The sequence below is a fragment of the Melanerpes formicivorus genome, unplaced genomic scaffold (genome assembly GCF_026170545.1).
Source record: "Melanerpes formicivorus ecotype bairdi unplaced genomic scaffold, bMelFor1.0.p_v2 SCAF_289, whole genome shotgun sequence".
In the NCBI taxonomy this organism is placed as follows: Eukaryota; Metazoa; Chordata; class Aves; order Piciformes; family Picidae; genus Melanerpes; species Melanerpes formicivorus.
In genome coordinates this window covers 243,563-254,243 of record NW_027142641.1, presented here as the reverse complement: position 1 = coordinate 254,243, position 10,681 = coordinate 243,563, and positions in this window count along the sequence as shown.

The window sequence follows — 10,681 nt, the reverse complement described above, 5'->3', positions numbered from 1 at the left end:
AGTCCCCTAAGCATCCTCCTGGCTCTCCCTTGGACTGTCCCCAGCAGCTCTCTGTCTCCCTCGAGCTGGGGAGCCCAGAACTGGACCCAGGATTGCAGCTGTGGTCTCAGCAGGGCAGAGCAGAGCAGAGGGGGAGCAGAACCTCCCCAGCCCTGCTGGCCACACTTTCCTTGCTGCACCCCAGGACCCCATTGGCTCTCTTGGCCACCAGGGCACATTGCTGTCCCGTGCAGAACTTGTGCACTAAGACTCCACGGAGCTGCTCTCCAGCAGGGCAGCTCCTAACCTGTCCTGGTGCCTGCTGTTACTCCTCCCCAGATGCAGGACCCTGCCCTTGTCCTTGTTGAACTCCAGGAGGGTTGCCTGCAGCCAGCCCTCAGCTCTTCCAGAGCCCACTGGATGACAGCACAGCCTGAGGGGTGTCAGCCACCCCCAGCCCCTAGTTCTGACTGCAGCAACTCCTAAGAGTTCCAAATGATTTGTGAAACCCAGGTGGTTAACCCCTGAGCAATAAATGATTTGGCATTCTGAAGGGCTCACAAGAACCTTGGTTTGGTTTTCCCTTTCCCTGAGGACTCTGAGTTGGATCTTGCCCTGTCTGCAAGCACAGGTAGCATGAAGGCTGATGTGAGAAACTCACCTTGTGTGCCTGGCAGTTGGAGAGGTTCTCAAAGGGCTTGGTGCAAGGCACAAGGTGAAATGGTTTGGAACAGGGGAGCAAAAGGAGTTAAGAGAATATTTCATTGCCTGAGCTCCTCACAGGAAGCAGGAGCAGCACCCAGGCTCCCACAGGCAGCACATCCTTGAAGAGGTTGAAACAGGACCTGGGAGTGCTGGTGGGCAACAAGCTCTGCATGGGACAGCAGTGTGCCCTGGGGGCCAAGAAGGCCAAGGGGGTCCTGGGGGGCATTCAGAGGAGTGTGGCCAGCAGAGCCAGGGAGGTTCTCCTCCCCCTCTGCTCTGCCCTGCTGAGACCTCCCCTGGAATATTGCATCCAGCTCTGGGCTCCCCAGCTCAGGAGGGACAGGGATCTGCTGGAGAGAGTCCAAGGGAGGCTCCAAGGATGCTGAAGGGACTGCAGCACTGCCTGGGGAGGAGAGGCTGAGAGCCCTGGGGCTGTTCAGTCTGGAGAGGAGAAGGCTGAGGGGGATCTGATCAATGCCTCTCAATAGCTGAGGGCTGGGGGTCAGGAGGGAGGGGACAGGGACAGGGACAGCTTTTGCTCACTGTGCCCTGGGATAGGCCAAGGGGCAGTGGATGGAAACTGCAGCACAGGAGGCTCCACCTCAACAGGAGGAAGAACTTCTTGACTGTGAGGGTCCCAGAGGCCTGGAGCAGGCTGCCCAGAGAGGTTGTGGAGTCTCCTTCCCTGGAGCCTTTCCAGCCCGGTCTGGATGTGTTCCTGGGTGACCTGAGCTGGATTCTCTGCTCCTGCTCTAGCTGGGGCTGGAAGATTCCTGCACAAGGCAGAAGCTATTGAAGAGGAGGATGCTGAGAGGACAGCTTCTTTCTCTCTAGAGCTAGCTGAAAGGAGGCCTCTTCTCCCCAGGAACTGATGACAGGACAAGAGGTCATGGGCTCAAGCTGTGCTAGGGAAGGCTTAGCTTGGATACTAGGAAGAATTTCTTACAGCTAGAGTGGTCAGGCAGTGGAAGAGGCTGCCCAGGGAGGTGGTGGAGTCCCCACGCCTGGAGGGGCTCAGGAAATGTGTGGCCATGGCTCTTGGGCACATGCTCTGTTGGTTATGGTTGGACTGCAGGATCTCAGAAGTCTTTTCCAGCCTTAATGGCTATATGAAAAGGGAGGCAGAGTGGTCTCAGTTCATGCCACAGCTGCAGACAAACACCAAGGTGAGGGAGTGGAGCTTGGGGAAGAAAGAAGAGAGCCCTTTGGTTCCACCTTCCCCCTGTGAAGCTGAGTGGGGCTGCCTGATCCACAGAGGCTAAGAACAAGAGCCCCAGAGCCCCTGCGATGATGGCAGAGAGGGGGAAGGCAGACTGGAGCCCGTCCCGGGAGGAAGGGCCTGGCCCAGGAGCCCCCCGAGGGAGCCCCAGCCCCAGGGTCCCCAAAGGGGAGGCAAGAAGTAGCCAGAAGAGGTCTGAAGAGCCAAAAAAACAAACGTTTAGTGATCAGCACAAACGGGGGGGGGGGAACCGCGGCGCAGAGGGGAGGGGACAGGGATGGGAACCGCGGAGTGGGGTAGGGGGAACCAGCCGCAAAAAGGGCTGGGGCGGGAGAGGGGAACGCGGCGCCGCGGAGGGGACGGGGACCGGGACCGGGCCGGAGGAAAGCAGAGATGCGGACGGGGAGGGGGAGCGGGACCGGGGGGCAGAGGCGCCGCGGACGGGACCGGGACGGGGAGCGGGGGAAAGCGGCGCCGCGGACAGGACCGGGTGTAAAAGTGCGGAAGCGGGAACGGACACAAAGCAAAGGACGAAGAAGAGCTCCCACACCAAGGGAGAAGGTGGAAGCAGTGCTGGGAGCTTGGGCTGGGCTCCTGGCTGCTGAAGTCTTCACCGTAAGAGCTTCACTGGCTGGGGGCTGGAAGCAGGGAGACTGCTGCCAAGCGCTGGGAGCACTTTGGGGCTCCTCTTCCTGCACTGCCTGCGCAGAGGGCCTGAAGGATGCTCTGGGGCTGCAGAGAGGAGAGGGGCATGAGGACAGCACTGGGGCACAAGCAGCAAATGCAGCTCCCCTCCTGAGGCACATCCAGGCCCTGGCAGCTCCCTGTTGTCTTGCACTCCCCCCAGCTGGGGCTGCAGCCATCCCCCCCAGCACCAACCATCCCCATGCCAGGGCTTTGCCTTGCAGCTGGCACGGGGCTGGCACAGCAGCAGGCTGCAGCCATCCCCCCCAGCACCAACCATCCCCATGCCAGGGCTTTGCCTTGCAGCTGGCACGGGGCTGGCAGAGCAGCAGGCTGCAGCCATCCCCCCCAGCACCAACCATCCCCATGCCAGGGCTTTGCCTTGCAGCTGGCACGGGGCTGGCACAGCAGCAGGCTGCAGCCATCCCCCCCAGCACCAACCATCCCCATGGCAGGGCTCTGCTCCAGCTGGCACGGGGCTGGCACAGCAGCTGGCACGGGGCTGGCACAGCAGCAGGCACTCCCTCCCCCCCTCCCTCCCTCCCCCAGGCCCCGCCCCCCGCAGCCGTCCCCATCCCTATCCCTCGTCGCTGCCGGGGCCCCAGCGCCACTCACTGCCGCCTGCGCCACAGGGCTTCAAAAGCTGCCCCCTGCGCTCATTGGCCGGTGCCCGAACACAGCCTCCCATTGGCTCTTGAACGCCGACAGCCCCGCCCCCTCCCCCCGCGCAGAGCACCATGGGAGCCGTAGGCCGCCGGGGCCCGGCCGCCATCTTTGCTCTCAGCCCCAGCCCTGCCCTGGCAGCTTCTCCTCCCAGCTCCCTGCCGGCAGCTCCGGCCCCGACCAGCCCCCGCGGCCAGCCCAGCGCCGCCTGCCCCTCAGCAGCGCTGAGAAGCCAGCACCGGGCACCCACCAGGGCCCGCACGGGGCACCCTCAGGGCTGCCCACGCATCCCCCAGGGCTCTGCGCTCTCAGCCGGGGCTGGAGGCACTCTGGGGCTGCTCCTGCTGCGCTGCTGCTCAGAGGGCCTGAAGGATGCTCTGGGGCTGCAGAGAGAGGAGAGAGGGGCATGAGGCAGCTCTGGGGCACACCCAGGCCCTGGCAGCTCCCTGCTCTCCTGCCCTCCCCCCAGCTGGGGCTGCAGCCACCCCCAGCACCAACCATCCCCAGGGCAGGGCTCTGCTCCAGCTGGCACAGGGCTGGCACAGCAGCAGGCTGCAGCCTGCCCCGGGGCAGGGCTCACTCCTGGCAGAGTGGCTCCCAGGGCAGCCTCACCTGGGGGGCAGAGGCCTTGGCAGCTCGGTGCCTGCTGTGCAGCTGGGGGATGCGGCTCCGCTGCCCACCCCCGGGGGGGCAAAGGGCTCTGAGGAAGGCAAAGAGGCCATTGGCACCCAGGCAGGCTCGGGGCAGAGGCCTCCCTGCAGCCCAGAGGCCACAGGCAAGGTGCAGCTGCAGCCATGGGGCTGGCCCCACAGTGGGGAGCACAGGCAGCTGCTGGCAGCTCTCTCACCTCTCTGCTGCCTTCTGCTTCAGGGCAGAGGCTCTGCAGCCCAGGGGAGCCTGGGCACAGAGGGTGTCCGTGGGGCACAGGCCAGCGTGCAGGGCCTGCAGCCAGGGCAGGGATGGTTAGTGCCAGGGGGGATCCTGACTGCCCCTGGCACGGGGCTGGGCCCTGCCCTGTCCCCATGTCCAGCTCTCCTCACTCTGAGCTATTTGCAGAGCCCCAGAAGCAAGGAGGTCTCCCTGGGGGTGTCCTGCACCAGCAGGGCCAGGTGGGGCTCAGCCTCTGCACAGCCACAGGGCTCCAGAAGAGCCAGAGCCTCTTTGCTGCACCAGCCAAAAGCCACCCCCAAATCCCCAAACCCCCTAAGGGCACAGCCCTGACCCTCACTGCCAGCAGAGCAGATGCCCAACCTGCTGCCAGCCAGCACTCCTGAAGCAATCTGGAGGATGCTCCAGGGCCAAAGGGAGGAGCAGGAGCAGGAAAAGCTTCCCTTGGAATGCTCTCTGCCCTGTGCAGCTGTGCCCAGGTGAGCTCAGCCTGTGCCTGCTGGCCAAGTGCCTCCTGCCCACCCTCTGCCCTCCACAGAGCTGCAGCCATCCCCACAGGAGGCACCCAGCCATGGAGGGCAGGATCCCCCAAGCCACAGGGAAGGCCCCAGGGCAGCACTCACTTGGGCACCGAGAGGGCATCCTGCTTGTGCTGCCAGCCTGGGGGCTCCAGGCCCCTGCAGCCCAAGGGCTCAGGGCTGCTGCCTGAGGCTGGCAGCCTGCAGACCTGGTAGGTGACATTGAGGTCATGGCTCCTGGCAGCAGCTGCAGCCCTGGGGCAGAGAGAGACAGAGCCAAGGAGCAGTGAGGGGCTGAACCTCAGCCACTGGCACCCAAGAGAGGCTCAGCACCACCAGCAGCACCTCTGAGCCCCCTCCTCAGCTGGGGCACAGCCTGGGGGGAGCTCTGGGCCAGGCAAGCTTTGAGGCTGAGGGATCCCCAGGCTGGGACTGCAGAAGCTGGGCTGGGAGGTCACCTGTGGGCTGCAGGGCACCCAACAGCAGCCCCAGAGCTGTGCTGGGCCTCAGGCACACAGCACAGGCAGCCTCCCTCGGGAGACCTTCCCCAAGAGCTTCCTTCTGCCAGGAGATTGGGGCAGAGACAGCAGCAGGTGGTGCCAGGGCAGCCCTGCCAGGGCAGCACCTCGGGGAGCAGAGGCAGCAGCAGAGCCCTGGGGAAGGCAGCTCCAGGCCTGGCAAGAGGCACTGAAGGCTCTCAGCTGCTGTGCCTGGAAACCTTCCCTGCTGACCCTTCCAGGGGAGCTTCTCCCCTGGGACTGGCTCTCTAGGAGCCAAATCCCACCTCAGAGGGCAGGCACTGCTCTGTAAGCCAAGGCCTGGGCCCTCCCCCACCTCCAGCACCCTCAGGGGGCTGCACACCACAGGAAGGTTGAAACTCTCTGAGCAGCCAGGAGGAAGTGGCACAGGGAGGGGGCACAAGGACACTCACCCCTCTGGCTGGCTGGCAGTCAAGCCCTGCAGGAGGAGGGCTGCTTCCTTTGCTTCCTGCTGCACATCTGCCTGCTGGATGGCTGGGGCAGACCTTTCCTCTGCAGCCTGCAGCAAGCCCCCAGAGCAGCATCAGGCCAGAGCTGAGCTGAGCCTGGGCCCCCAGCTGCCCCTTCCCTGCCAGGCTCAGAGCTTTCTCCAGCACTCCACAGCCCAGCACCTGCTGAGCCCAGACCTCCCAGAGCAGCTCAGCTCCCAGCTTGCCCAGTGCAGCCCAGCAAGGTACCTGAGCTGCCTGCTGGGTCCCACTCACCAGGCCAAGCCCTCCTCTCACCTCCTCCAAGGCCAGCTGCGAGGGAGCAGGACACCCAGCTGCCAGCTGCTGCTGCTCTCCAGCCCTCTCCCCACCAGTCAGGTCCAGGCACACCTTGGGCACAGCCTCCTCCAACCTGCAGGAGTCACAGCAGCAGCCCCTGAGCCAGGGAAGAGCCTCTGGGGAAGCCATCCCTGGGCCTACCAAGGTTTGGGAGGGAGCCCAAGGAAGCTTTGGCCTTTGTCCCCCAGCTCTGGGGGCTGCCAGGCTCCTCACTCCAGCTGGGCAGTGGAGAGGCTGTGGCACAGCAGCAGAGCAGCTCAGCTGCGTCCTGGCAGCCACTTGGGCTGCAGCCAGCAGCCAAACTCTGCAAGCTCCTGGCCATGGGGGACCCCAAGGTGCCAGCCCAGGCTCCATCCCTCCTGCCCAGCAGCCTCACCTGGGCAGCTCCAAGGGGCTGGAGCCGAGGGCAGGCAGCAGCACTGGCGCCTGGCTCTGTGCCCCCCGGGCAGCATCCTCCTAGGCACGGAGCTTGGCCTGCAGCTCTGCCACCTGTGAGCAAGGGGCAGCCCTGGCTCAGAGCATGCCCTGAGCCCCAGCAGCTCAGCAGGCTGGGTGCCAGGCAAAGCAGAGCTGCAGACAGAGCCCAGCCCTGCCCCCGGCAGCTCACCTCCGCTCTCAGCTGCGCACACAGCACAACGCACGGACAGCCGTGGGAGTCCGGGCTGAGCAGGTTGCTCTTGAGCTGCGGGGAGGAAGGAGCGGAGCTGAGAGCAGCCCCGGGACAGCTCCTTCCCCTCTGCTGAGGCGGCAGCGGGGCAGCTCCTCAGCCTGCCCTGGGCTGGTGGGGCCCGGGCGGCTGCAGCCGACTCTGAGAGGGGCTCCAGAGGCAGCCCGGCTGCAGCAGGGAGGCGGCAGGGAGGCAGCAGCCTGCCCCAGGCTCCTTCCCGGGCAGCCCCAGCAGCTGCCGGCCGCGGGGCGAGGTGCTCACCGAGACCTGGATCTCCTTGGCCCTGCTGGCACACCTGAGGGTGTTGAGGGTGTCCTGGCAGCAGAGCGGCGAGGGGCTGAGGGCAGCCAGCATCAGGGTGCGGCCGATGGAGCCCTTCAGCAGCCGCCTCAGCTTGCTGTCCCGCTACGGGACGTGGCTCTGCTTGCCCTGCCCGGCACAGCGAGGCTCCGCTCAGGGGCTGGCCCTCGGCTCCCAGCCCTGGCCACGCTCAGCCCACGGCAGCTCTGCCCTGGGGACGGCGCTCAGGGCCCCTCGGCGGCAGCCTTCCCTCGGCCCCAGCCAGCGCCTGGCTGACGCTGAGCAGGGCCAGCAGCGAGCGGTTGATGCTGGCTCCCTCCCGCAGCCGCTCGCCCCTGCTCTTGGCCACCGCGGCTCGCTCCGAGCCGGCCAGGTCGCCCAAGCTCATCTCGGCCACCGGCAGAGCCCCAGCGAGGCCCCCGGCGCGGTCCTGCTGCTTCACCTGTACCTGGCAGGGCACAGGCAGGGCAGGCTGCGGCTCCGCAGGGCGCTCGGGCTCGCCCCTCCGGGCAGCGGTGCCAGGGGCTGCCCCAAGCACCACCCCTCACCTGCAGCACGGCGTGGGAGCGGGAGGAGGAGGCGTTGGCATCGGTGGGATGCTGCGTGCGGTTCCTGCTGCCCCCGAGCAGCATCTGCAGGAGCTGCTCTGCCGAGCTGGGCTGGCGGGGAGCAGGCAGAGGGCAGGGATCGGCGCAGCCCCGGCACGGGCACCGAGCGGCCACAGGCACACAGGCTGAGGCCTCCTGCGGCTCTGCAGGGCTCCTCTGGCCTCGGGCTCAGCGCTGCTGCCAGCCAGCACCCAGCCAGCTGGCACTCCCGGGTCCCTACAGCCCCTGCCTCGGGTCCCCACAGCCCCTGCCTCGGGTCCCCACAGCCCTCCCCTCCCCCCTCCAGGTCCCCCAGTGCCCGCTGGCACCCCTGGGGCAGGCGCAGTGCTGCCCACACCTTGTGCCTGCTTCCACCCCCACCTGCTGGATGGAGAGACCCTGAACCACAGCTCCTCTCTCAGGATCCTCTCGGATGGGCAGAGGGCCCTTGGGCTCCAGCAGGTCACGGATCTGCTCGTTGTAGACCTGCAGCAGGCAGCTCCAGCTCAGGCTGAGGCTTGGGGCCCCAAAGGGCAGCAGGCAGAGCAGCTCTGGACCCCAGGGCCTGCTGCCCACCCAACAGCACCTCTGGCACCTGGACCCAGCAGGAGCAGCTGAAGGTGCCCTAAGGCAGGGGACAGCTCAGGAGGCTTCACCAGTCAGGCACTGAGCCATTGCTCCTCCAAAGCCCTTGCAGCCAGGAAGCCCTCATTGCCCTGTGCCCTGTGGCCCCCAGCTCCAGAGGGAGCAGACCAGCAGCACCAGCTCAGCAGACTGGGTAGGGGCAGCCTGCTTCCAGTCTGGGGCTGTCCTGGCCACTGGGCACAGCTGGCAGCACAGGGGTAGCCCTGGCACTACAAGCCCAGGCCTTGGAGATGGTGGCCTGGCAGCAGGAGGGGCACAGCTGGGCACAGCCTACCTCCAGGTAGGAGACCAGGACCTGGTAGCTCTTCTGCTCCTTCCTAGCCTCCAGCCTCCTGTACAGCTCCTCCATGGTGCGGTAGATGATGCCAGGGCTCTTCTCTGAGCCCAGCATGGGGTAGGTTTTCCCTGCTCCTGTTGCTCCGTAGGCAAACGCTGGGAGGAGAAAGGGAGGAGCCCTGAGAGCAGCCTTCCTCAACAGCAGCACTGGGGGGATGCTGCCAGCTCTGCCTCAGCTGGAAATGCCCCTGGGGACACAGCCCCAAACCCAGCTCCTGCTATGGGGCACTGCTGCCTCCCACTCACATCCTGTCCAGCAGGACCCCCAGGGCCCTCTGCACCAGCCTGCTCCCCAGCCTGCACAGGGCTCCCAGCTGATGCCAGCCCACAGGCAGGACTCCACACTCATCTGGGCTTGTCTCTGCTCTCTTCTTGCTGGCCTGGGCCCTGCCTGCCCCCACAGCCCTCAGGTGACATCTCCAGGTCAGCACTGGCCCTGTCAGGTTGCTCTGGGAGGGGATTGTGACAGATGCAGGTGGGGCTCACAGAATAAGCTCTCTTCACTTCTTCTGGCATTTTGAGGCCCTGGAACTGTCTTGCTAGAGGTCTACACATGTCACCCAGGGGAAAATGTGCCTTCCTCTGCTTATGCAGCAGAGCAGCTGCTTTGACACCATTCTGTCACTAGGCCAATCTATAGCTGGATCTCGGGTTTAAGCCCCACTGCACCTAAAAGAAGGAGTTTGCTCAGATGTGGCTGTTACAGTGCGCTCCAAACCCTCCTTCCCCCATCTCCACCAGTGGAGGCCTGAATGGGGAAAGACAAAGGCAGGAAATTGCCTCCCCCTGGGACAGGTCAAGGCTGCTGGAGGGGGAAGTGCGCTTGGGGTTGGCACTATGATTAGCAGGGTGCTTGGCACCCAGTGTGCCTTGGCCTGGGACACATTGTCTCTGAACAGCTTAAGCAGGGTGAGCAGCAAGCTGTGGGGGCTCTCTTGCTCTTGCCTTCCTCTTGCTCACTCCCATGTTCTGCTTTCCTCTTGGCCTCGCTGCCTTGGCGGCAGCACTGCAGACACCAGCCCTGGGTCCTGGCTTCTCCCTGGCCCTGCCTGCCCTGGGGCCCTGCTCCCTGGCTGCCTGCCGGCAAGCTGCGGCTGCCTCGCACCCTTCCGACAGGGCTGCCGCAGGAGTTTGGCCTCGTGGCAGCCGTGCCTGAGGACACTTTGGTTCTGGCAGGGCCTTTCCCTTTGGGCTGTGCCACACGATCCGCAAATCAGATTACAAAGCGGCAGCTCTGGAGCCTGCTGCCGGCCAGAGACCTAGGGAGCATCTCCCAGTTCCTGCTCCATCCCCGGGAGCACAACCTGCGCTCTCCTTGGCTCTCCCTGAGCTCCTGCCTGGCCTCTGGTTTGATCAGTGGGGTGAAGCTGTTTCGTGGTTTAGCCTTTGCCATTTTCTGAATGCTCTACACTGCACTCAAGCTGCCCAGGAGCACCCTGGGGGAATTTGCAAGCAAACAGAACCTGTCCACAATCTGATAAGTGTAACACCTAATCTTGGGGGGGGGAATAAAGAGAAGTCTCTTGTTGTAATTCCTGCCTGGTTAGCTTAACCCAAATCAAATCAGTGCCTTAAAAGCCAGCAGACAGAAGCAAACTTCTGGGAGTGGTTCCTGCTTTTGTTTAGGCACATGCAAGTCATTTGTCTGCAACAAAACCCCAACTCCACTGCAGAGCAGGGAACAGCAGAGTGCAAACAAAACCCCACTGCTGAGTCAGAAATGAATTCAACTGCAGATCTAGGCAGAGGGACACAGCCTGGCAAGGGCAGAGGGTGCTGTGGATTGTGCTTCCTTAACAGACCCATGGTGGCATTTTTATCACCCAGAAGCTGGATTTCCCTGCTGGTTTTCCAGCTGCTGGCTTGAATGGACTTCAGGAGGTGTTCAGGAACACACCTGGATTCTCCTCCTAGCTTTGATACTGCCCTGGAGAACAGCTTGTGCTTACTTTGAAGGAGAGCTGTACCTGGGAATGCAAGTCTGGCAGGATCTTTGACAGCCAAAGGCTTGTTCCCCTCCAGTCAGATGTAAACTCTGAGCATCAAATGTGACAATGATCTTTGCTCCTTCTTCCCTGTGGTTGAAATTCCCCCCCAACATTACCTTTGCCAGCCCAGCCCAGCTGGAAGCAAAGGAAAGCTGTATTTATAGGCAAAGGGAAATCTGCAATGGGGTGCAAGGAA